Genomic DNA, 22,567 nt, shown 5'->3' on the forward strand with positions numbered 1-22,567 from the left:
AGACTATTGTCCATCATGACATTAAAATCCCCTGCCATAATAATCGGGTTAGAAAAATCCAAAAGGTGAGAAAACATCTTCCTCATCGGTTCTAAATCATCGGAGTTTGGACCATAAAACACAACCACTGTTAATAACATGTCAATACCTGAAGTTTGGCAATAGACCAATATCCTGTATTATCTGAAACTGCATTCAACACTACTGCATTAATCTGCTGCTTAAGCACTATGGCCACCCCCCCTAATATTAGAGTCATTTTCCGTGCACACCAAATGTTGGACCCACTTTTGAGTTTTATACAATTTTAAACATTCCCTTTCCGTCAAATGGGTCTCCTGCAAAATTATAATATGTGCCGGAGTATCCCTCAAGTCCTGCAGAATTCTGTTTCTTCTTCCTCTATTTCTCAACCAGTTCACATTCCATGTCATGACTCGCAACAGACTACTATCCCCCTCCCTGTTTCATATCATCAATACCCATTTTTCCTCCTTTTTCCAAACAATGTTGCCATTTAGTATGCCTGAGGTGAATGAGGTTTTTTATTTTTCTCCCTGATGCTCCCCACCCTGTGCTCCCCCTCCACTCAGTGACCCCCCCCCCGAACCCCACCCATGGGGAACCCATCCCTGTCTCCTTATGGGCTGGATGATATGCCCTGGTTTTAGAGCGCCTCCGGGATACCTGGCCAGAGGATTGTGAGAAAGTGAACCTAAACTTCTCATCTAGGATTTTCCATTCCTAATAGTCTATAATAGTTCAGCCGCTATATTTTGATCTCTCACGTTATGCATCTTGTTATTATACATCCCACGCAAGAAGGCTGGAAATTTGAGTTGCGTCGTATCACCTAATTTCTTGAAGTCCTCAAAACGTTTCCCTAGTTCTCACAGTGTTCTTTTAGCCAACAAATCCATTTTTTGCCCAATATTTTGCAGGCCTCTCTTATACTGGCTTTGGTTGCTTCAGACACCGAGAACCCCTTTTTAATCTCCTCTGATAACTTTGCAATCACTGCTTCTATAAGAGAGCTCTTTTGAGTGTACGCCACTTCCTCCACCATCGTAGTCTGTGATTGACCAAGTGCATTGTTTTCTTTCTGTGCCTCAACTCTGCTTGAGGGGTTCTCTACAGAGGGGGTCTCCCCGGTCCGCTCATTTTGAACCTCCAAGTTTGCCCCCAGGACTGGGAACTTTCCTTTAGATTTTTCACCCTTATCCACCACCACTGCCGTCTCCACTTCTTGTACCTCAGTCTCCTTCTTATCCAACACTGTTTCAGCAGGAGACTCCATTTCCTCACATCTCCCCACCTCCATAAGACAGCAGGAATCACCTAACATCACTGAATGGAGGATTTTGAAATAGGACGTTAACAAGGGGGTGATCCTTTGCCTCCCAAAAATAGGGGACTTCACTTTCCCTTTCTTCCTCAACTTTACTCCCAATTTATACTTCTTCAGCTTGCACCCTTCCTCCTTTGAGATCCCTAGTTGTGCTCTTTCCACCAGGGTCTCTTCTTCAGACTCTCCAGACACCCCCCTACAGTCCCTACTCTTACCTTTAGCTCTGTTCTCTTCTCCGGTTGCACAAACAACTTTTTTCCCCAGCGGGCTTTTCTCGCCACGCCTCCTCCTACCTCCAGATGAGCACACTACAATCTCCTCCTAATACCCGCGAGGCTTAGTTGGGAAAACCTTCTCATCTCGCCCCAACTACAGTCCATCCATCGACTACACCTTCCTTCCAAGTCAGCAACCTGCTTGTGGTGACTCTGCCGCTGCTTCGACCTCCTCAGAGAGGGAAGCGCACAACAGCTGAACAGCTTTTTAAAAGCTCCAGGACTGTGTGGGCCCAGACCGCAGTAACTCTGTGGCTGGCCGCACTCTCCTCTGTGCCCCAGGTAAGCTGCCACATCCAAGCGCCTCGCTCTCCTTCCCACAACCTCTGGTCAGGCCCCTCCACTTGCATGCTCCCCAACCTGCCACCTCGCCAGCCACCAAGTTCCAAACACCACCCCGCCCCGACTGTCCTGGTGCAGCAGTATCGAAAAGGTGACCCGACACAAATCAGTGACAGTGAACCACTCAGCCTCGCACAGAATATAAAACAGTATTACATCTGGATGTGAGACCACAGGGTAACAAGGAACAAACAAGTTTATTTATCTATGGTCTTGTACAATTCTGTATTTCCCACTTGGTTTCCGGAGACCCATAACGGGAAACTTACAAGGACTTCCCATTATTTATTTCAGAATTCCCTGCTGTATCATGGACTCGATTATTACAGGAGTTAATTCAGCAATTGTTTTACGTGTCAAATTATGTTGTGGCATCCTCAGGAATTCAACATCAGATTTAATCGTGATTCGGACAGGTGCTACACCTCCAATCAGTCTGATCGCTTATTCCCAAAAATTTTACACTTTATGCCTGACAGTCTTTCTCAGATCTGGGGGCAAATCATCCACTGTTAGCAATACCAACATGCTGTGTGATTCAGGTTTCACCCACTTAAAAGCAGCATCTTCATCTCGGGTTTGCATCTCTGTTCCATCTGAAGTACAGAAAATAACAGTTCATTTTAGAGAGCAATTCTCTTCTTAAGAGATTCACTGGACAACGGTCACATACGATGAACTAGTGTTTATCCTCAAAAGATCCTATTTTCACTAACACTGGGGCAGTTTCTTGGGCTGACATTTGTTCATTCTCCACACCAACCAGTTGGATTGTTTGCCCCCGAGAGGGGTAGGTTTGGGACTTCTACTATTCTCAGAGTAGAATGGGTAGTACGAGTATCAACCAGAAATGATTTAGGAAGGCCATCCATTCACTATCTATGAATAAACCACTCTGATTAGAGTAATTTCTCTCAATGTAATCAGACAAGGGATATTGATGAAGCACATTATCTCATTCCTGATTCACATTCATTCTCAAACCCAGATTCATATTTTGACGAAACCCACCAGCATTTTGCTGTGCCATCCGAAGTTGAGGTACTTGCATTACTGGTGCTTGAGGTGCGTTAACATTTTGACTCCTAGGTTTTTGCACATCATGCATCTGGTTGGGGGTTATTATTCTGTGAAGGTACAATTCCTGCATTTTGAACCTGATTAGCTGGATTTAAATGGCATTGCCGCTTCCACTGCCCCATCTCATTGCACAGGTGACAAGGAGTTCATCTTTTCAGGCTATTTACATCCAATTCTGTACCAGAATCTATTCGGGCTCTTCAGCGTCTACCTTGCATTGTATTCTGTGGGCGCTGATTATAGACCCTGCATTATACCTGCATTGTTTGCAGTTATGGGCATCTGGCTTGGTTCTTTTAACTGCTTTCCTCTTAGCAAGCATCAGCTTTTCCTTTAACTTTTTCTGCTTCATCTCTATTTAGTCGTGGCAGTACTTTGCATAATGTAAAAATTCAGTCGATTTATTCTGCCAACAAATCAAAATCTACTAAATCCTCAGGCTAATTACTGGCCTTAATCCTGTCACAAACCTTGACACAAAATGTTGCATATCCTTTGCTTCCAAGATCTCCATACCAACGTACTGTTGGAAAGCATGCAACAATCTCTCATAGCAAACACGTATCAATTATTTTGGTTCTTAAGTCGTTCTACCAATCTTCACCCAATTAACATGCTGAGGAGGCTCTTTCCCCTTCAGGAATGTCATGACCGCCTGATATTTCCTCATAACAAGTGGTGAAGGACCCTTGGTTGTAGCATTTCTAGTCGGTTCCACCTCAGGCCAACAAACAGCTATCTTACATTCCGTTCAGAAGTCACTTGGAATGACAGTGTAAAACGTGCCCAAATCAATCCATAGCACCTGTGAGATTTTCACAACTCGTTCAACCTGTTTGTACCATTCCACTGGCTTTTCTTATAATTTTGGAAAATCATTGGTTAATGATGCATGATCAATCAATTGACTACGTCAGAACCAGAGTTTGCAAGGGCGAGACCGCCGCACTCACACTCCTGGACCTCTCCGCAGCCTTCGACACTGTCTGCCACCAAATCCTCCGAACACGCCTCTTCAACGCAGAAATCCGACACATGGCCCTGGACTGGCTCACCTCCTTCCTCGCCGAAAGAACCCAGAAAGTTCGCCTCCCCCCCTTCCAGTCCCCAGCAACCAAGATCATCTGTGGGGTCCCCCAAGGGTCCTCCCTCTGCTCTACCGTCTTCAACATTTACATGGCCCGCTCGCCAACATCTTCCGCCCCCACGGAATCACCATCATATCCTACACAGACGACACCCAGCTCGTCATCTCCCTCACCAGGAACCCCACCACCGCCAAGACAAATCTCCACGCCGGACTCCTCGCCACCGCCAAATGGATGACAGCAAGCCACCTCAAACTCAACTCCAACAAAACCGAAATCATCATCTTCGGCCCCAACAGGACAGTATGGGATGACTCCTGGTGGCCCACCTCCGTAGGACCATCCCCAACACTCTCCATCCACGCATGCAATCTCGGCATCATCTTACACTCCTCTCTCTCCATGACCCAGCAAATCAACTCTATAACTTCCTCATGTTTCAACACCCTTGGCATGCTGCCTAAGACCTTCAAATGGATTCCCATGGAAACCAGGAAAACCGTCACCCATGCACTCATCAGCAGGCTAGACTATGGAAACGCCCTTTACGCTGGTACCACAGTCAAGCTTCAACAAAAACGCCGGCAGATCCAGAACGCAGCAGCACGTCTCATCCTGAACCTCCCACACCACGAACACATCTCCGCCCACCTCAGACTCCTTCACTGGCTACCCAAACAGCAAAAGGATCTCTTTCAAAATCCTCATCCACGCCCACAAATCCCTCCACAACACCGGACCAGTCTACCTCAACGAAACAGTGAACTTCCACACACCCACTCCTCTCCTCCGATCGGCTGACCTCGCCCTCGCCACAGTCCCACACATCCTTTGCACCACCTCCGGAGGTAGATCCTTCACCTACCTTGCCTCCAAGACCTGGAAATCCCTCCCCACCAGCCTACGCAAGACCCAGGACCTCCTGACCTTCAGAAAACACCTCAAAACACGGCTTTTTGAACAGTAACTCGGCACCCCCCCTTTTTCCCTCCCCCCCCCCACAGCACCTTGAGACCCTACCGGGTGAGTAGTGTGCTTCATAAATTTGTTGATTAATTGATCAATCAGGGATTTATAAAGCACACTGCTCAAGGTGCTGAGGAGGGGGCTGAGGAAGGGGATGGGGAAGGGGATGGGGAAGGGGAGGGGGTGCTGCTACTGCCAGAACAGCCAGATCTTATAAAATTTCCTGAAGGTAAGGAGGTCTTTGGTCTGGCGAAGGTAGGTGGGAAGAGTGTTCCACCTTTTGGCGGTGAGGTGCGAGAATGATCTACCGCCGGTTGTAGTCGGCAGAGTGGAGATGCCGGATCGGGGTGTAGAAGAAGAGTCGTCTGTTGAGGTATTCTGCTCCGGTGTTGTGCAGTGTTTTATGAGCAAGGATGAGGAGTTTGAAGGCGATTCTCTTTTTGACTGGGAGCCAGTGCAGGTTCTTCAGGTGGTCTGTGATGTGGCAGTGGTGGGGGATGTCCAGGATGAGGCATGCGGAGGCGTTCTGGATGCATTGCAGCCTCTTCTGGAGTTTAGCCATGGTTTCTGCATAGAGGGCCTTGCCGTTTGCTGCTTACAAGGGCTGGAGTGACTGTTCTTCTGGTTTTGGTGGGTATCCATTTGTAGATCTTTCAGAGCATGCAGATGGTGTTGAAGCAGGAGGAGGAGATGACGATGACTTGCTGGGTCACAGATAGTGAGGGGTCCAGGATGAATCGTAGGTTGCGTGCGTGGTCGGTGAGAGTCAGAGCCGTTCTGAGAGTGGCAGGCCACCAGGAGTCATCCCACACAGAGGAGGTGGAGCCGAAGATGAGGACTTCCATCTTGTCGGAATTGAGTTTGAGGCATCCATTCGGCCATGGCCTTCATTCCTTCGTAGAGGTAGGTCTTGGCGGAGTCCTTGGTGAGGGAGAGGATCAGCTGGGAGTCGTCGGCATATGAGATGATGTTGAGGTTGTGGGATCGGGCGATGTTAGCGAGCGGGCCCATGTAGACGTTGAAGAGGGTCAGACTAAGGGACGAACCCTGGGGTCGCCGAGGATGATTTCGGTGGCCTCCGAAAGGAATGGGGGAAGGCGGAGTCTCTGGGTTCTGCCGGTGAGAAATTACATAACCCAGTCCTGGGCTCTATCGCGGATTCCAGCACTGCTGAGGTGTGAGCGTAGGGTGTGGTGGCAGACGGTGTCGAACGCAGCCGAGAGGTCTAGGAGAATGAGGGCCGTGGTTTTGCCGGTGTCCAGTATGGTTCCGATGTCATCGGTGGCGGTGATGAGGGCGGTTTCGGTGCTGTGGTTGCTGCGGATTCTAGATTGGGAAGGGTCCAGAGTGAGGTTCTCCTCTAGGAAGCGGGTTAGTTGTCTGTTGACAGCCTTCTCAATGACTTTTGCCTGGAAGGGGAGCAGGGAGATAGGCCGGAAGTTCTTGAGGTCCTTAGGGCCAGCCTTGTTTTTTTTTCAGGAGGGCGTTGATTTCAGCGTGTTTCCAGCTCTCCGGGAAGGTGGCAGACGCGAAGGAGCTGTTGATGATCTTCCGTAGTTGGCGGTGCGATGACGGAGCTTGCTTTGTTGAGGATGTGGTGAGGCAGGGGTCAGATGGACAGCCGGAGTGGATGGTGTTCATGATTTCGATAGTGTCGTTAAGGGGGGGGTCCAGGAGAGCAGGAGGTTGGTCAGAGGTGAATATGTGGTGTTGGTGGTTGCCGGGGGGTCTCGGTGCTGAAGCTGTCATGGATGTCTGCAATCTTGTGGTGGAAGTAGGAGGCTAGGGAGTCGCAGAGGTCTTGGGATGGCGGGATGTCGGCATTGGGGCTGGGGTTGGAGAGCTCCTTCAATATGTTGGAGAGCTCCTTGTATCTGTGTGCGTTGTTGTTGATTCGGTCTTTGAAAGTGGTTCTTTTGGCGGCTCGGATGAGTTGGTGGTGTCTGCGGATGGCATTTTTGAAGGCTGTGTGGTTGTCCAGAGTCTGATCTTGGCACCACTTTCCTTTGAGTCTTCGGCAGCTTTGCTTAGATTCGTGGAGGTCGGCAGTAAACCAGAAGGCCGTTCTGTTGGTGGATCTATTGGAGGGATTCTTGGTTGGGGCGAGAGTATTGGCACATTGCGTGAAGTTGCGAGCAGCTGCATCAGTGTCGGTGGTGCCAATGGGTGGGTTCTGGGAGACGGTCACGATAAGTTGGTCTTGGGTGACCTTGTTCCAACTGTGGTGGGGGATCCGTTGTGGGTGGTGGTGTGTTGTGGGTCTCTTTAAGGAGAAGTGGATGCAGCGGTGGACTGTCCAGTGGAGTTCATGGTGTGGCTGAAAGAGACGTGATTGCTACTGGAGAAAATAGGGTCGAGTGTGTGTCCTGCGGAGTGGGTTGGTGTCGTGACGAACTGTTTGAGGCCGAGTTCGGAGAGGTTGTCGAGCAGGGTGGTGGTGTTGTGGTCGTTGGTGTTCTTGAGGTGGAAGTTTAAGTCTCCGAGGAGTATGTACTCGGTGAATGCGAGAGCGTACGTGCTGATGTTGGTAATGGAGTCGCTGCACTGCTGTCGTGGGCCAGGGGGCCTGTAGACGAGGGTGCCTCGGAGGGTGGTGTTTGGGTCAGTGTGGATTTGGAAGTGCAGGAGTTCACCGGTGCTGAGGGTGTCTTCGGTCTTGGTCGTGATCCTGAGGGTGTTTTTGTGGATGATGGTGATGCCTCCTCCTGGCTTGTTGGAGCGGTCCCTGCGGGTGATCTTGTAACTATCCGGGATGGCTATGGCGATGTCAGGCGCTGAGGAGGGGTTCATCCAGGTCTCAGTCAGAAAGGCGATGTCTGGGGAGGCTAAGTCGAGTAGTTTCCATAGCTATACTGCGTGCTTGTGGATGGAGCGGGTGTTGAGGAGGATACATCTGAGATGGTTGCATCCTGCCTTGGTGGGTGGGTTGATGGCGTAGAGGCTGGTGAAGGTGCAGTTCCGTCAGGAGAAGGGTCCGCGGGTGGTCTGTGGGGAGGCTTGAAGGCAGGCGGGAGAGTGGTCAGTGTTGAGGGCCCGGAGGGTGGCGGCATTGTAGTGAAGACGTGCGTGGAGGCGGTGAGGAGGAATGCAGGCAAGGGTTCTGACGCAGACGGGCTTGCCTTTGGCGCGCCAGCGGCACACCCGCTGCACGGTCATGCAGCAGACGCCATTAAGTAGGGAGGTGAGGGTAGGAGAGCTGGGAGGAGGGAGAGGGATGAAAAACTGAGCCAAAAAGGGGATGGAGACAAAAAAAGGGGGTGGGGGCAGCAACGGCGGGGGAGAGAGAGAGAGAGAGAGGGGGAGAGCGAAAGTGAAAAAGAGAGAGAGACAGAGAGGAGTGAGAGAGAAACGAGGAAAAGGAGCACTAAGGAACACTAGTGGAGCAGAGAGCAAAGCAGAGAAAAAGGAGGAGAGAGGCAGAAGGTAGCCTTGTAGGAGAGCAGAGCTCTCCCACTAGACACCAGGGATGAGGTGCAGGCAGAAGCCTGCGGGTGGACGACAGGGATCAGGAGTTCAGAGGAGCCAGGGAAAGTGAAAGGGGTCTACTTAGAGGGTGGAGCCTGGAGGCAGAGCAATGCACTGACCAGGTCAGTGGTATTGCTCGGCCTACCACACAGTGGCCACCATTAAGTAGGGAGGTGGGGGGGAGGAGGAGAAGACAGTTTGGAGAGGGATGAAAAATGGCGTGAAAAAGGGGGTGGGCCGCAGGGGCAGCAGCAGGGGAGAGAGAGAGAGAGAGAGAGAGAAGGAAAAGGAGCACTAAGGGACACTAGTGGAGCATAGAGCAAAGCAGAGAAAAGGAGGAGAGAGGCAGAAGGTAGCCTAGTAGGAGAGCAGGGCTCTCCCACTAGACACCAGGGATAAGGCGCAGGCAGAAGCCTGCAGGTGGAGGAGGGCCTTGAACTCCTGACAGGAGTACAGAGGAGCTAGGGAAAGGAAAAGGGCTCTACTTAGATGGTGGAGCCATGGGAGGCAGAGCAATGCACTGACCATGATCACTTCTACTCCACGGCACACATTCATAACCTCCACCAAACACTTCTCTCAGGGAGAAGTTTGAAACACCTCACTCTGGTCTACTTGTAGGCGGGTCACCTGAAGATTTCTTTACTTCCTTTATCTTCGCCCATTTAAACTTCTACTTATGTAACTCATTCCATTGCCTAATATTCCGAATTAATTTCTTAATCTAAGTGTTCAATCTTTGTGTCCTCGTGTCAGCAATGTCCTTTTCACTAAATCACACTTGATACCTCCTCTGCAGAGCTTTAATCTTATTTAGATCACCATCATATTTCTGAGTTAATTCAGCCAGTGTAGGAAGTTGGCTCTGTATGTACTGTTTCAAAGTAAGAAATAGCATGCACAGAGTCCAAAGGTTCCCCTTGGAGGTAAGATAGTGGCAAAAAGAGATCATTCTAATGCTCTATTTTGTGGTAGTGTGGTCGAGCAGTAGGCTTATCAGAGGGTAGTGTTAAGCATTTGTTGTACACACACAGGCAGTAAATGAGGAACACACACTCAAAGACAATTCCAGGCCAATAAGGTTTTATATAGAAAAATATATTTTCTTAGTTTAGTTTAAGAACCACGGGTTCAAGATTTACAAACAATACTTTAAATGAAAGGTATTTCACTCAGGTATCCTAGGAACTTTGGGCCATATGTACGAACACTTTTTCCCAAAGACACAGAATGGGTAAAAACCTTTGCTACATCTGGCCCTTGGAATCATCACAATAGCATGTACAGTTTTGGCAAAAATGGCAATAAGCTATTTTAAAATTGGACACTGTGCAAAATTCAACAGTTCCTGGGGAGGTAAGTAAATGTTAAGTTCACAGGTAAGTACAACACTTACAGGCTTCAAAGCTGGGTCCAAGGTAGCCCACCGTTGGGCGGTTCAGGGCAACCCCAAAGTTACCACACCAGCAGCTCAGGGCCGGTCAGGTGCAGAGGTCAAAGTGGTGCCCAAAACGCATAGGCTTCAATGGAGAAGGGGGTGCCCCGGTTCCAGTCTGCCAGCAGGTAAGTACCCGCGACTTCGGAGGGCAGACCAGTGGGGTTTTGTAGGGCTTCTCTGCAGGGCTTCAGGTCAGCAGTCCTTCTTCGTCTTCAGGATGCAGGAATCTATCTTGCTTGGTTCTGGGGGCCCCTAAATACTCAATTTAAGGGGGTGTTTAGGTCTGGGAGGTTAGTAGCCAATGGCTACTAACCCCGAGGATGGCTACACCCTCTTTGTGCCTCCTCCTTGAGGGGAGGAGGGCACATCCCTAATCTTATTGGGGGAATCCTCCATCTGCAAGATGGAGGATTTCTAAAAGTCATAGTCACCTCAGCTCAGGATACCTTAGGGGTTGTCCTGACTGGCCAGTGACTCCTCCTTGTTTTTCTCATCATCTCCTCTGGCCTTGCCGCCAAAAGTGGGGCCGTGGCCGGAGGGGGCGGGCATTTCCACTAGCTGGGATGCCCTGTTGCGCTGTAACAAAGGGGGTGAGTCTTTGAGGCTCACCGCCAGGTGTTACAGTTCCTGCAGGGGGAGGTGAGAAGCACCTCCACTCAGTACAGGCTTTGTTACTAGCCACAGAGTGACAAAGGCACTCTCTCCATGTGGCCAGCAACATGTCTGGTGTTTGGCAGGCTGGCAAAACTAGTCAGCCCACACTGGAAGTCGGGTATGTTTTCAGGGGGCATCTCTAAGATGCTCTCTGGGGTGTATTTCACAATAAAATGTACACTGGCATCAGTGTGCATTCATTGTGCTGAGAAGTTTGATACCAAACTTCCCAGTTTTCAGTGTAGCCATTATGGTGCTGTGGAGTTCGTGTATGACAGACTCTCAGACCATATACTCTTATGGCTACCCTGCACTTACAATGTCTAAGGTTTTGCTTAGACACTGTAGGGGCATAGTGCTCATGCACCTATGCCCTCACCTGTGGTATAGTGCACCCTGCCTTAGGGCTGTAAGGCCTGCTAGAGGGGTGACTTATCTATGCCATAGGCAGTGTGAGGTTGGCATGGCACCCTGAGGGGAGTGCCATGTCGACTTAGTCGTTTTCTCCACACCAGCACACACAATCTGGCAAGCAGTGTGTCTGTGCTGAGTGAGGGGTCCCCAGGGTGGCATAAGACATGCTGCATCCCTTAGAGACCTTCCCTGGCATCAGGGCCCTTGGTACCAGTTGCAAGGGACTTACCTGGATGCCAGGGTGTGCCAATTGTGGAGACAAAGGTACAGTTTTAGGGAAAGAACACAGGTGCTGGGGCCTGGTTAGCAGTCCTCAGTACACTTTCAAATCATATCTTGGCATCAGCAAAGGCAAAAAGTCAGGGGGTAACCATGCCAAGGAGGCATTTCCTTACAGCCAGCCTATCATGAACTTGGCCCACTTGCTTAGTGACATCCCTACCCACAAGTGAGAGCTCATTTTCTTGGTAAGTCTCTGACTTTTCTAGACCAAGGTTTCCAACAATCACTGCATCTAACTCTACTACCAGCCCCACTACATCCAGAGTCCTTTCTTTTGGCGTCGATGGAATCATTCCCTGCCTCACTTTTGTGCTGGTACTTTTTGGATAGAGTGCTTCCATTAAAAAATTGCACCCCCTTCATCTAGTTCCTTCGCTCTAATAGGTCTAGCTCCAACAGGAACCTTAGGCATGAAATTGCTTCCCTGTACACCATTTTCCAAATTTAGGGGTGTTTCCCAAATAGGAGTAGAATAGGTGGGTATTTCTGATAAGTACCTATTGAAGTGCATCCAGACATATTCAGTGTCATATCTGCACTTCCTCTGCATGGAGTACTTGAATGTGTTGGAATTAAAGGAACAAACTCCCTCATATCTGGACTGTTTGGGACTCTGGTCGGTCCTCCAACATTGCTGGGTACAGCCAAATTGTATCCATTTCTCACAGAACCTTCCGATTTATACGTGGGAACTACCGGACAGATAGTTACTGGCACAGTAAAGGCCTCAACAGTACTCACAGTGGGATCAAATGGAACACATCCGTTCAAGCTCATGCTCCTTGGTTCAGAGAACACACTATTGAGACCAGGTCCCACAGAACTGGAAGCCTTTCTTGCCTGTGCAGTAGGAAAAGAAATTACACCACTGCTTCAAGCACCATTGTCCCCACTCTCAATTCTAGCTCCATTGTACGTGGTGGATGTTCAGAGAGTAACACATATAGAAGACTATGCCCAGAATCGAACTGTCCACAGTCAGGCTCTTTTAGTTTCTTCTCTTTCTGTTTCCAAATTGTTTTTTGCTTCCCTTCTCCCCAGTATGTGGTTAGAGCCAGCCAGATACAGCTTAATCCCTTCTATCATGTCTGTTCTTCACCTTTTCAGCTTAGCATCCTATCTAGCATCTGCATAAGTACATATAACTTTCTTTGTTCTACCCTAATATTGCTCTTTATCCCTTGCATGTTCAGCTCATTCCCAAGCATTAAGTGCTTCGTATTGTGCAGGTCTAGGAGGCGGTTTCATTTCATACAGTATCCTCCTCAAATTTTCAATATTTTGAAAATTGAATGCGCCATATTGTGGGAATTTCAAAGCACGTCAAAGACAGTTGTTTCAATAGTGATAATGCAGAAAACCAGAAGAAAAGACTGATCCTTAAATTCTGAAATCAAGTTCTCCTGCCTGACCATTTAATCCAAGTTTAAATATTTTAATACTAAATATTTCTAAGTAGAGAGTCAGCAAACAGAATCTTCAGTAGAAGTTTCTTTTGAGAGAGATGCAGTGGCATGAAGCCAAAGAGAATCTATCTATAAGGATGTATCTCAATAGGGTCCACTCTCTACTAAGGACAAGGGAAAATTACATCTTTCACTGACTAGACCACACATTTAAGTCCCTGTCCTTAAAACTTAGATCATTTCGAAATCATCTTCTCTGAAAATTAGAATGACAAATTATTTTGAATTAGTAGGTTAACTTCAGAAACTCCATTCAACCTTGTGCCCCCTCATGTTCCCAGGAACCTCAGAAGAGTTACGGCCAATGTTCCAATGGACTCGCCTCATGATAATGGCACTTCTTCCAAATCTTATCTCTCGAACACAATGGAGTCTTCATTAGTTTAGCCTCTGATCCTGGCATCTGCTGCTGGAAGAAAAACATACAAAAAAAGTGTCACATTGAGGTTGGGCAAGAAACATATTTGTGGCCTTTACTGCAGCCAATCTAAAGAAACATGGATATACTCTGCAGGGTAAATGAATTATGTTATTTATAGTTGAAATAGAAAATGATTATATTGAATAATACTTCTGAAAAATTATAACATAACATTTCAAATGATTATATGCAGCTTCTTTAAAACGTTATATTCAACTGTGCCCTTTGTTCATGTGCACTGCAATGCACCATTTAAATAAAATAAATCTGTATTATAAAGAAATGTGGTCACCAAAGATGTGACCACCCTTTTGCATTCATGTTTAAGAGGCACAGCCAACTACAGTCTCTTAAAGGCATGGCCAGCTAGGCGGAGGTTAGCAAAGAGCTGCCAGTCCTTACGAACAGAAAAATATCCAATGTATTGATCAGAAATGGGGCTGGGGGTTTAGAAGACTATTTGGAGTAGCTTTCCTTTTGACACACACTCCCAGCTAGGATATAAGTGACAAAAGATGTTAGTGATGGTCCGTGACAGTGACTTACTGCAGCTCATATTTTCCACGTAAAACAAAGAACGGTCATCAGCCAGGATGACCAGAATTTTAAAGCCAAAAACCAGCACATTTCACAAACATGTGAAGGACAATTGTATTTCAAGGAAGAGCACAGAATTACAGAAAAGGCACTAAGAACCTAGATAAAAAGCAACTTTTAAAATCAGTGTGGTTTCTGTTGACACCTGATAAGTATCCCTGCTTTGCAAAAATCGCCCCCCCCCCCCCCCCCCCAAGTTTCAGGCGACTCTCTTTAGAATCGGGACATGAGCTAAATTTCCTCAAATCTGCCGGGACAGCTGGTGAAAATCGGGACTGTCCCGCAAAACCGGGACGCCTGGTCACTCTATCAGCATAATACTTCTTTCGACCAGAGGTTGGAACCCCGAACGTCCCCCACCTATCCCGGTCGCTTAGAATGCAACTGGGGCCCTCCCCCGAGTTTGAAGACCCCTGCTGGCTAAGGGTTTATGTCACAGGAACAGTGCACTTGCCTTATCGGGTGAAATCCCATCAAAGCATAACATTTGCGGGAAATCCCATCAAAGCTCAACATTTGCGGGAAATCCCATCAAAGTTCAACATTTGCGGGAAATCCCATCAAAGTTCAACATTTTCGCGATTTAAGCCTCGCACGCCTACAACACTACACCAGTCTTATGTAACCCAGCCACAGGCGATTCTTTCCTAGAAAGTTTCCGAACACTTGCTCCGACCAATCCTTACACCCCACTCCGTCCCCTGGGGGCGTTTAATTATCAACACCTGGTGGCCGGAAGGTCTAATAATATCAGCTGCTGCAGGCCATCGGCCGAGCTAAAACAACACTTTTGCAGCAAATGTTTACGCTTCTTCTAGTTTGGGCCACTGCGAGATCACTTACTAAGAATAAGGTGTTCTGTTTACAAGGCGAGGTAACATTTTATCGCAAATTTCTCAATTTATTTCACAAATGTGAATTATTGCTGTCTTTAATTTTATACGCTATTAAGCCTCTCGTCACTCTTTTGTTGCCCAGCAGTGATGTGTAGCAGTCTTCGCTGACTCTGCTTTAAATGACCATTCAACCATTTAGTGCTAGGTTAAGGAGATCTGGGGATTCTCGTCTGCTTTTAGTGCATTGCGTACTTGTCATCTTCGTTGTCGTCACAAACGATGATACTGAGGTCCTGGTATATCAATAGCATGCTCCCAGTCCCGCTCTTTTATTCGAGTACCGAATGCATTTGGGGCCCTAAAGTCTCGGATCAGTTCGTTAACAGTGATTCTTTGTTACACGGTTAGCCGTGCTCCGGTTAATTGTCTGATGAATTCGGAGTTGAGTTTGGTTTAACATTGACACCCCGTGGCACTTGTAGCCATATAGACTGATCTCTCGGTTGTCGATTGAACCCATCTCATGTGTAACGCCTTAAACCAATCCTGGCTTTTTAGGCGCTCCGGCATTTGTTATATAATTCATTTATAAAAACACCGGGCTTGAATTCGGATACTCATGGTGCTTCAGAATAAAAAAAAATAAGATTGGCGGGTCTGATCTCACACACGAAAGGCCCCCACCTGGCAGCCACACTTCTTGTAAACATAATTATATCGAATACATTTGTTTTTATTCACAATACCTCTCTGAAGGCTGACAAATTATGTTTGGCCGGTCAATATGAGAAGTTCAGAATGATTATTCTCTTGTATAGTGTTTGCATTCTGGATCTTGTAGTAGTATGTGTTTACCCAATATAAACCCAGAACTACAAGTCCCAGGATTCAAAAGCAGTGCAGAAAAGTAGGGCCACACATTCACACAGCAGGAATGGCCTATTAAGACACACCTCAAAGACACATTAAATATCAAGGATCGACCGGATATTGCTGCAGTAAAGGTAATTCCTTCAGAGGGGATTCTCCTACAAGGAGGAATATAAGAATGCAACTCGCTATATGTACTTTTGAATTCTCTGGAATTGGACCAACAGATGGCTGTGTAGTCCCTGCTCAAATTGAAATATAAAAAGGGGTAAAGAAGCACGAGGGAAGAAGCAGTGATATAGGCTCACCGCCTAAGACCCAATTACAGTTGGTCCAGTATCCCTATGCAGGAAGCCAAGTTAGGACGTGAAAACACTATCTTCACAGCTCCCTCAAGTATTTTTCTTCTGCAAAAAGCAACTGGAATTTCTGGATGGGAAATAGATTGAAAATGCTCAATTGCCAACTTTACAGAGTGACAAAAATATTCCCGATTCCTAGACTAATTCCCTATTTCCCCGTTGTAAATTGAGAAGGTCATACCTCATTCTGAAATTTATAAAACCTGTGATATTTGTAATTTCGGCACCAAATGTGCTGTAACCCCTGGTTTGTTGGTACTGGAGTAATGGAAACTCGCACTACAAAGGTTCTCCATTAATGGCCACTCTCTGTTTGATGCCACTGCAGAGAGGTCGGGTTTTAGTCATCACTGTAAAAGAGAAGGTGCCCTGCGGGATGACTTGCAGAATGCGAGGCTCCCGTAGTGAAGAAATAAGATATGCAATTCCCTGTTTGATGTACCTTTAAAACACAGATCCCAGTTTTAAGAGAATTGTATTTATGTATCGCTTACTGCCCTTGACAAGGCTTTGAAGCCCATTAGGACAAGTAGGCACACTACTCCAAAACCCAAAGTTAGTGTTTAATCTGGTGGTTATTGTGTGCCCTCAAGAAAAATTTGCAAGCATTTACTCCAATTACTTTGTGATATATTGTATTAAATGCCACTTAGGTGTGATCATTAGTGGGGCTATGTTGCTTCATGTTAATGATTGATTGGATAGATAGGCTTGTAGAGATTGGGTGATGTTAGGTTACAGGGTTAGGGTTTTAGGTTGTGATCTATGAAATGAGATGTCAGCCAATTGCAGATTTACAATAAGGGAGATTAAGGTAGACAGGCATGAGACTGAGAGGCAACTATACTCCGAAACAGAAGACTGAAGGTAAGAAGAGGGTTACTCTGGAAAAAAAAGAAAGGATTGGAATTAAATGGAAGTAAAGCAAGGTCAATTTTAACAACATTATACATGGGGCACCATACAGACAGGGTCAACATGCAATTCAAAGTGTACACTGTAAACATTATGAGCCTAGCCTTAGTGTGCCAAGCCTAGAACAGCCCTTTTAAACATATTCTGGTGTATCCCAGCTGTGGCACAGGGTCTGTTCCTGACAAACGGGAGTTTGCACCAAAACACAGAAAAGGACTTATTTAAAGATCTTCTCTCCCAATTCTGTTATCAATGGCTTTTTTCACTCACTCACACAAAAGAGTTTGCACTGTCCAAGAGCATCAAGCCAATGTGCAGTCAGATTTATACCCTGTCACCGAATCCCATCAAACTGTATACTGTGTGTGTTTGTGGCCATTGCAGTATATGCATTATTATATTTATAAGTGAAGCAGAGTTATGGAGGCCTGTGGGTTTCATTTTGAAAGCCCTAGGCCTGTTCCTGTGCACAAGATCGGGTTAATGTTATTTTACCAGACAATGTAAAGTTGCCAGGAGAGATGCAGGAACGAGGAGACCTGGGCAGTGAAGTGGGGACAAAGGAAACTAGGCTCCTATACAAATACGAATAGGTCTTATTGCTAAGAGTGCCTCCTGGCTAGTCTTCCTGTAGCATTGCCACTTAATGGATGGTGGGGCTTAAGGGGGCTGCAGTCTCGGTTTTTCAAAGTGAGAAGTGTCTTTTAGGTAAAAACACCCTTTTGTCTTATTCTTGGTCCCTTTTTTGTGTGGCTGTTCATAGCCAGATGTAGATAGTTCACGCTTTTTGTGCATTTGTTGTGGGTGCTCCAGGCTGGAGAGTTCCCTGCTGTGCGGAGCATCACCCACACAAAAGCTATGTTTGCAGTCCACAGTAGAGGCAATTGAAACAGAAGCCACCACAAACCAGTTCTCCTCCCCCAAGATTTCAGAAAAAAATTGCACATTCAACAACTCTGGTAAATAGGCCACTCGCCTGAGAGCATGCTTTGCTTCCATGTTTTTCGTGTTACTACAATCTGTCTGTCGTTTGAGCTTTTACAGAAATACATCTGAGGTATGACATCAACCCTTCATAATGCAATGTGCAATAAAAAATGAAGGTAATTCCTGCTAACCCTCAACTCCTTCCACTCTCCTCCTTGCCCACTGCGCTCCAACTAACATGCAATTCACATCTATGGACGTTAAATGGTTGTATTGATGGAAGGAATCAGAAAACACTCTGCAGCAGATAAGAGGTCAGTGTGCTCGCACTACCTCTGCAGTCGCACAGTCTGACATGCCATCTCCAGCCATAGAGTACCCCAGCTGTGGTGTAATGAAGTAAAGAGCACAGCCACCTGCCAAACACATTGTCCAGACTAGGCTTATTTAAAGTGTGTTGAGAATCGTGTGTGTCAGGTGGGAGCGCGTATCTGCTAAAATATACGCATGCACTTTGAAGTGTAAAGCTCACAAACACATGCTAAATTATGTTTAGACCAGTGGGCTAACAACTTATTGAGCAGTGACCTAATATGGAAATTAATCTTTATCGTAGGCAATAAGGAAAACAAATATATGTTTGATCTTTTTCCTTTTTACAGTCCATTCTATGTTAGCGTTTAGTGTATTTGTTCATTATGTGTTCATTAGGTGTTGCTGTTGTGTACAAATTGGCATATGCTTTGTAAGTTAAAGTATTTAATTTTATAATCTAAAGAACCTCGATTACAGCAGCGCACCCAGTCGGCTAGTCCATCCGTCTCCTTCTCCCTCGTTCCACAGGCTTGAACCCCATTGCTTATCCCCATATCCCATAAAAAAAATTCTACACTACTTAACTCACAACACATCTCCTTTCTTGATTTACAAAACAAAGAAAATAAACAACATAACAAGTATTCCTACAATGGACTAATATATATTAAGTAACATCAAGCAAAATAACACAATCTACATATTGTATTAAATGTAATCCCATAACCATGGAGGTAGTCTCCTGTTATTCCTCGTAGAGTCCACACCAATAGCATTAATTTTTGCACCAGAACTTGACTTTCTGGAAGATTCCAAAGACAGTTCTGAAGACAAACCACAGATGGGTTTGGATATTCATGTCACCTCTCAAGCTGTATCCAACACCACTGGAGTTGGAGCCAAAGGACGCCTTTCCTGGAGTGAAGTTGAAGGCAAGTCAGGAGTGAAAACAGAAACGGGAGCCCCGGTCTCCTCCTCACAAACTAGAGTCATCAACTGAATCATAAAGATCTGTACCTGATTCCCATTCCCATTCCCATTCCCTTGAGAATAACTCTCATTCTCCTTCTACTCATTCTGTAGTCATCCACACTCCTTTTATCACTCAAAGTTTCCCAAACCTCCCCAGAACGTTTGGCAACTCTATTCAAATTCCATAGCTTTCCATTGCTCAGCATCACCGATTTTGTAACCCACTCGCCACTTCCTCAGAATGATAAAATTCTGATTCGCCTTTACAGTGGTTTCCTAGTTTTTTTAAATGCACACCCAATCACCTACTTTGATATCAAAAGGCTTCACATTATGTTTAGTATGATCCTATTCTTTATTTATGTCTTGTTCTACCAACATTCTATTATGAACATTCTCCAAAGAACATTGTTCAACGTTACTATGAAACAACCTACACGGGGAAGCAAGATGGTGTCCACATAGTTGAAGGACGTTAGGCCCCGCCCACAACAGACGCCGGCAGTCACGGAGCAGCAGCTGGTGTAGACGCGATGGAGAATTAATGCGAGTCAGATGATTTTTTTTTCTTTTTCCCTTTTTGCTGTAGCAGTGAGCCTCTGGATGAGTGCTCCCCCCTTACTGAGGAGTATATCGTCGCTACCGGCCACAGCACGCACAGAAAGCCAAGAAACAATGCAAGCAGACTAGCGCTCTTCTTCTGCCCTGACCTCTCCTCCATGTCAGAGCGAGGCGCGGAAGTCAGCAGGCAGTGGAGAAGCATTGGGGGAGACGCCTGCAGTAATGGAGTCGCAGCATGCAACGTCGAATCAAGATCTGTGGCCCCTTCCCTCCCGCTTTTGTCTGCAGTGCTGTGCCTGATTGCTTAATAGGTCCTGGAGCGTGGCCCTTCCTGTGAGGCACAGTGGATCGAGGTGCCTTACTTGCCAATTTGACACTTTTGAGAGCGGTAAGGTGTTTATCTAATGGATGATGTAAGGTCTTAATGGTGAATACATTGTGAATATATACAGAACTTGATCAAGGACAAGATTAATTGAATATGTATGGCCAGGCTTTTCTGAAGATAGTGAACTCTCATCTTACAAGTACTTTTAGATTGATTGTGTGGAGTACGGAATTTTGGTTAACGAGATTTGGCAAATTTTGCGCTATATTTCCCTGCAATTTTAGAACCATTATGGCACCAAAAAATAGTCAATCTTGGTGAGAAGGGGGAGGGAACCCGAGCTGTGCGGATTAAGAAACCTAACTGGGGATTTATCCCCGGAAGTAGACGTCCTGCTTCAACATCAGGGAAATTGAGTGGGAAATTCTCAGCAGGGGCTATTAAGGATGTCAAGAGCAGTATTCCCCCATCACCTTCCCCTGTGGAGGATAAGACACAACCCACGATTACATGCTATTTGAAGGGGGCCCACAAGAAAATAACCCTGAGCATATTGTGCCCCTTCTAGCAGACGCCCAATTGGGGCTAAAAGGAAATCATGTGGTGGCCAATGGGGAGAAGGTATATTGTGAAGGTGCAAGAGAAATATTCAATGAAAAGGACTCTTCCCCTAACCATGATGCAAGGCCCTGAAGTTCCTGAAGTCAAATTGTTAAACTTCGAGGGCGGCAAGGATCATCCAGAACTGTTAAACAATAAGGGAATCTATACTCCCATTGGTAAAAATATGCAACCAGGCTTTGTTGAGCAAGAATCTTATGACACTTTTCAGGTCAGCCAAGGGGAAGCCACCAGCTTGCCGGTGGGTGATGTGGGGGACCCAAACCATATGGCCCAAGTTTCTGAGGCAGGAGTGGAAGAGATTGGGACAAGGAAGAAAGCGCCTGACTGGTCTAAAGATGGAGGCGATAAATTCTATTCTTTGACTGAGGATTCAGATACCAGCATCAGTGACCATAACTCGAGTGAAACAGGAGCTAGTATATCCTCTGAATCAGGGAGCATATCTTCAACTGTGGAGTCCACTGTGCGAAAGCAACGACGAGAACATAAGGGTTTAAATTTGCGGGCTCCCTTCAGAGACGGAGTGGAACTCTCTGCACAGAGCAGAAAGACACTTAAATGGGACTATTCAGGAACTAGTCTGACGAGTACAGCGGAGGTGTATATCTCTGAGGCTCAGGCCAAGGCTGATGTACGGGTATGCAGCCCGGACCTCTGTATTGGTACCAGGAATACAGATTCAGCAATGCTACAGTCTATATACAACTCAATCAAGGAGCTGCAAACCGAGACAAGGGTGGAGAGCCGTCGGGCTAGGATGGCTACGAAACGCCTGCAAGGAACTGTTCGCAAGGTGGTGAAGTCATGTATAGAAATTGAAGAGAAACTAAGTAAAATGGAGGAGAGAATGAAGGCGGTGGAGGCAGACGTTGAGGCTCTGAGAGCACAAAGCGCAGCACATGATGGACAATTGATTGATATTATGTGGAAACTGGAAGATCCGGAGAATAGGCAGAGGAGGAATAATCTGTTTTTTAGGCATTGGAGAAGGGGCGGAGGGCAATGACATCAGGGCATACATGATTAAAATGCTGCAAGATGCTTTCCCAGAGCTTACCAACTGGGACTTGGAGACTGAGGTCCAAAGGATGCATAGATTTCCAGCAGTACTACTGCCATGTCACTGTAGTGCGAAGATGGAGGCTACGACAGCTGATCAAACCTTTTCAGGACAAAGGTGGAGAGGCGTACTTGCTTGCTTAAAGACAGTGGTTAATGGGAAAGTTAGACTGTTTAATTCAGAGGTTCAGGCAAAAGAATATTTACTGGGGCTCAAAGCGGCATAATGAATAAGAAGTTAGGTCTTTGACATCTGGAGGGAATGCTGATTAACATCTTAGCTGCTGGGCCTTTCCCCCTCGTGCTGAGCCCTTTTTTGGCTATTTGGGGTAGTTCGCGCTTAGGCCTTCATACCTTTTTGTCCACATAAGCTATCCATGCCAAATTTGCGTCCTTTTTTTCCAACATCTTAGGGATTCTAATGGTACCCAGAGTTTGTGGTTTCCCCTGGAGGAGACCAAGAAAAAAATACAGTGAAAATTTTGTTTTTTCCCAAAAAATGGGAAAAAAGGGCTGCCGAAGAAGGCTTGTGGTTTTTTTCCCTGAAAATGCCATCAACAAAGGGTTTCTGGTGCTGAAATCACCATCTTCCCACCTTTCAGGAACGGGCAGACTTGAATCAGAAAACCACATTTTTCAACACAAATTTGGCATTTTACTGGGACATCCCCCATTTTTACTATTTTTGGTGCTTTCAGCCTCCTTCCAGTTAGTGACAGGAATGGGTGTGAAACCAAAGCTGGATCCCGGACAGCTAAACATTTCTGAAAACTAGACAAAATTCTGAATTCAGCAAGGGGTCATTTGTGTAGATCCTACAAGGTTTTCCTACAGAAAATAACAGCTGAAATAAAAAAATATTGAAATAGAGCTGAAAACAGCAATTTTTCTTCATGTTTTACTCTGTAACGTTTTCCTGCGATGTCTGCTTTTTTTAAAGCAATATACCGTTATTTCTGCTG

The 22,567-nt window shown here is 46.4% G+C and overlaps 1 protein-coding gene and 1 long non-coding RNA gene across 3 annotated transcripts in view; one reads left to right on the top strand and one right to left on the bottom strand.

Annotated features, from left to right (window-relative positions):
• Positions 1-2,286: 2,286 nt before the first annotated feature.
• On the bottom strand, positions 2,287-14,968 carry LOC138294107 (uncharacterized). Its single transcript, XR_011203191.1, has 3 exons — positions 14,925-14,968; positions 13,141-13,227; positions 2,287-2,561 (listed from the first exon to the last, which is right to left on the bottom strand). It is a non-coding gene; the product is annotated as an uncharacterized lncRNA (long non-coding RNA).
• LOC138294106 (protein FAM171A1-like) overlaps positions 14,606-22,567 on the top strand; it is a 91,922-nt gene continuing 83,960 nt past the window's right edge. For both annotated transcript variants that reach the window (XR_011203190.1, XM_069233327.1), the window contains exon 1: positions 14,606-14,710. The gene's annotated coding sequence lies outside the window, so the exon portion shown is untranslated. The remainder of the gene's footprint in view (positions 14,711-22,567) is intronic.

Source organism: Pleurodeles waltl, chromosome 4_2 (genome assembly GCF_031143425.1).
Source record: "Pleurodeles waltl isolate 20211129_DDA chromosome 4_2, aPleWal1.hap1.20221129, whole genome shotgun sequence".
NCBI lineage: Eukaryota > Metazoa > Chordata > Amphibia > Caudata > Salamandridae > Pleurodeles > Pleurodeles waltl.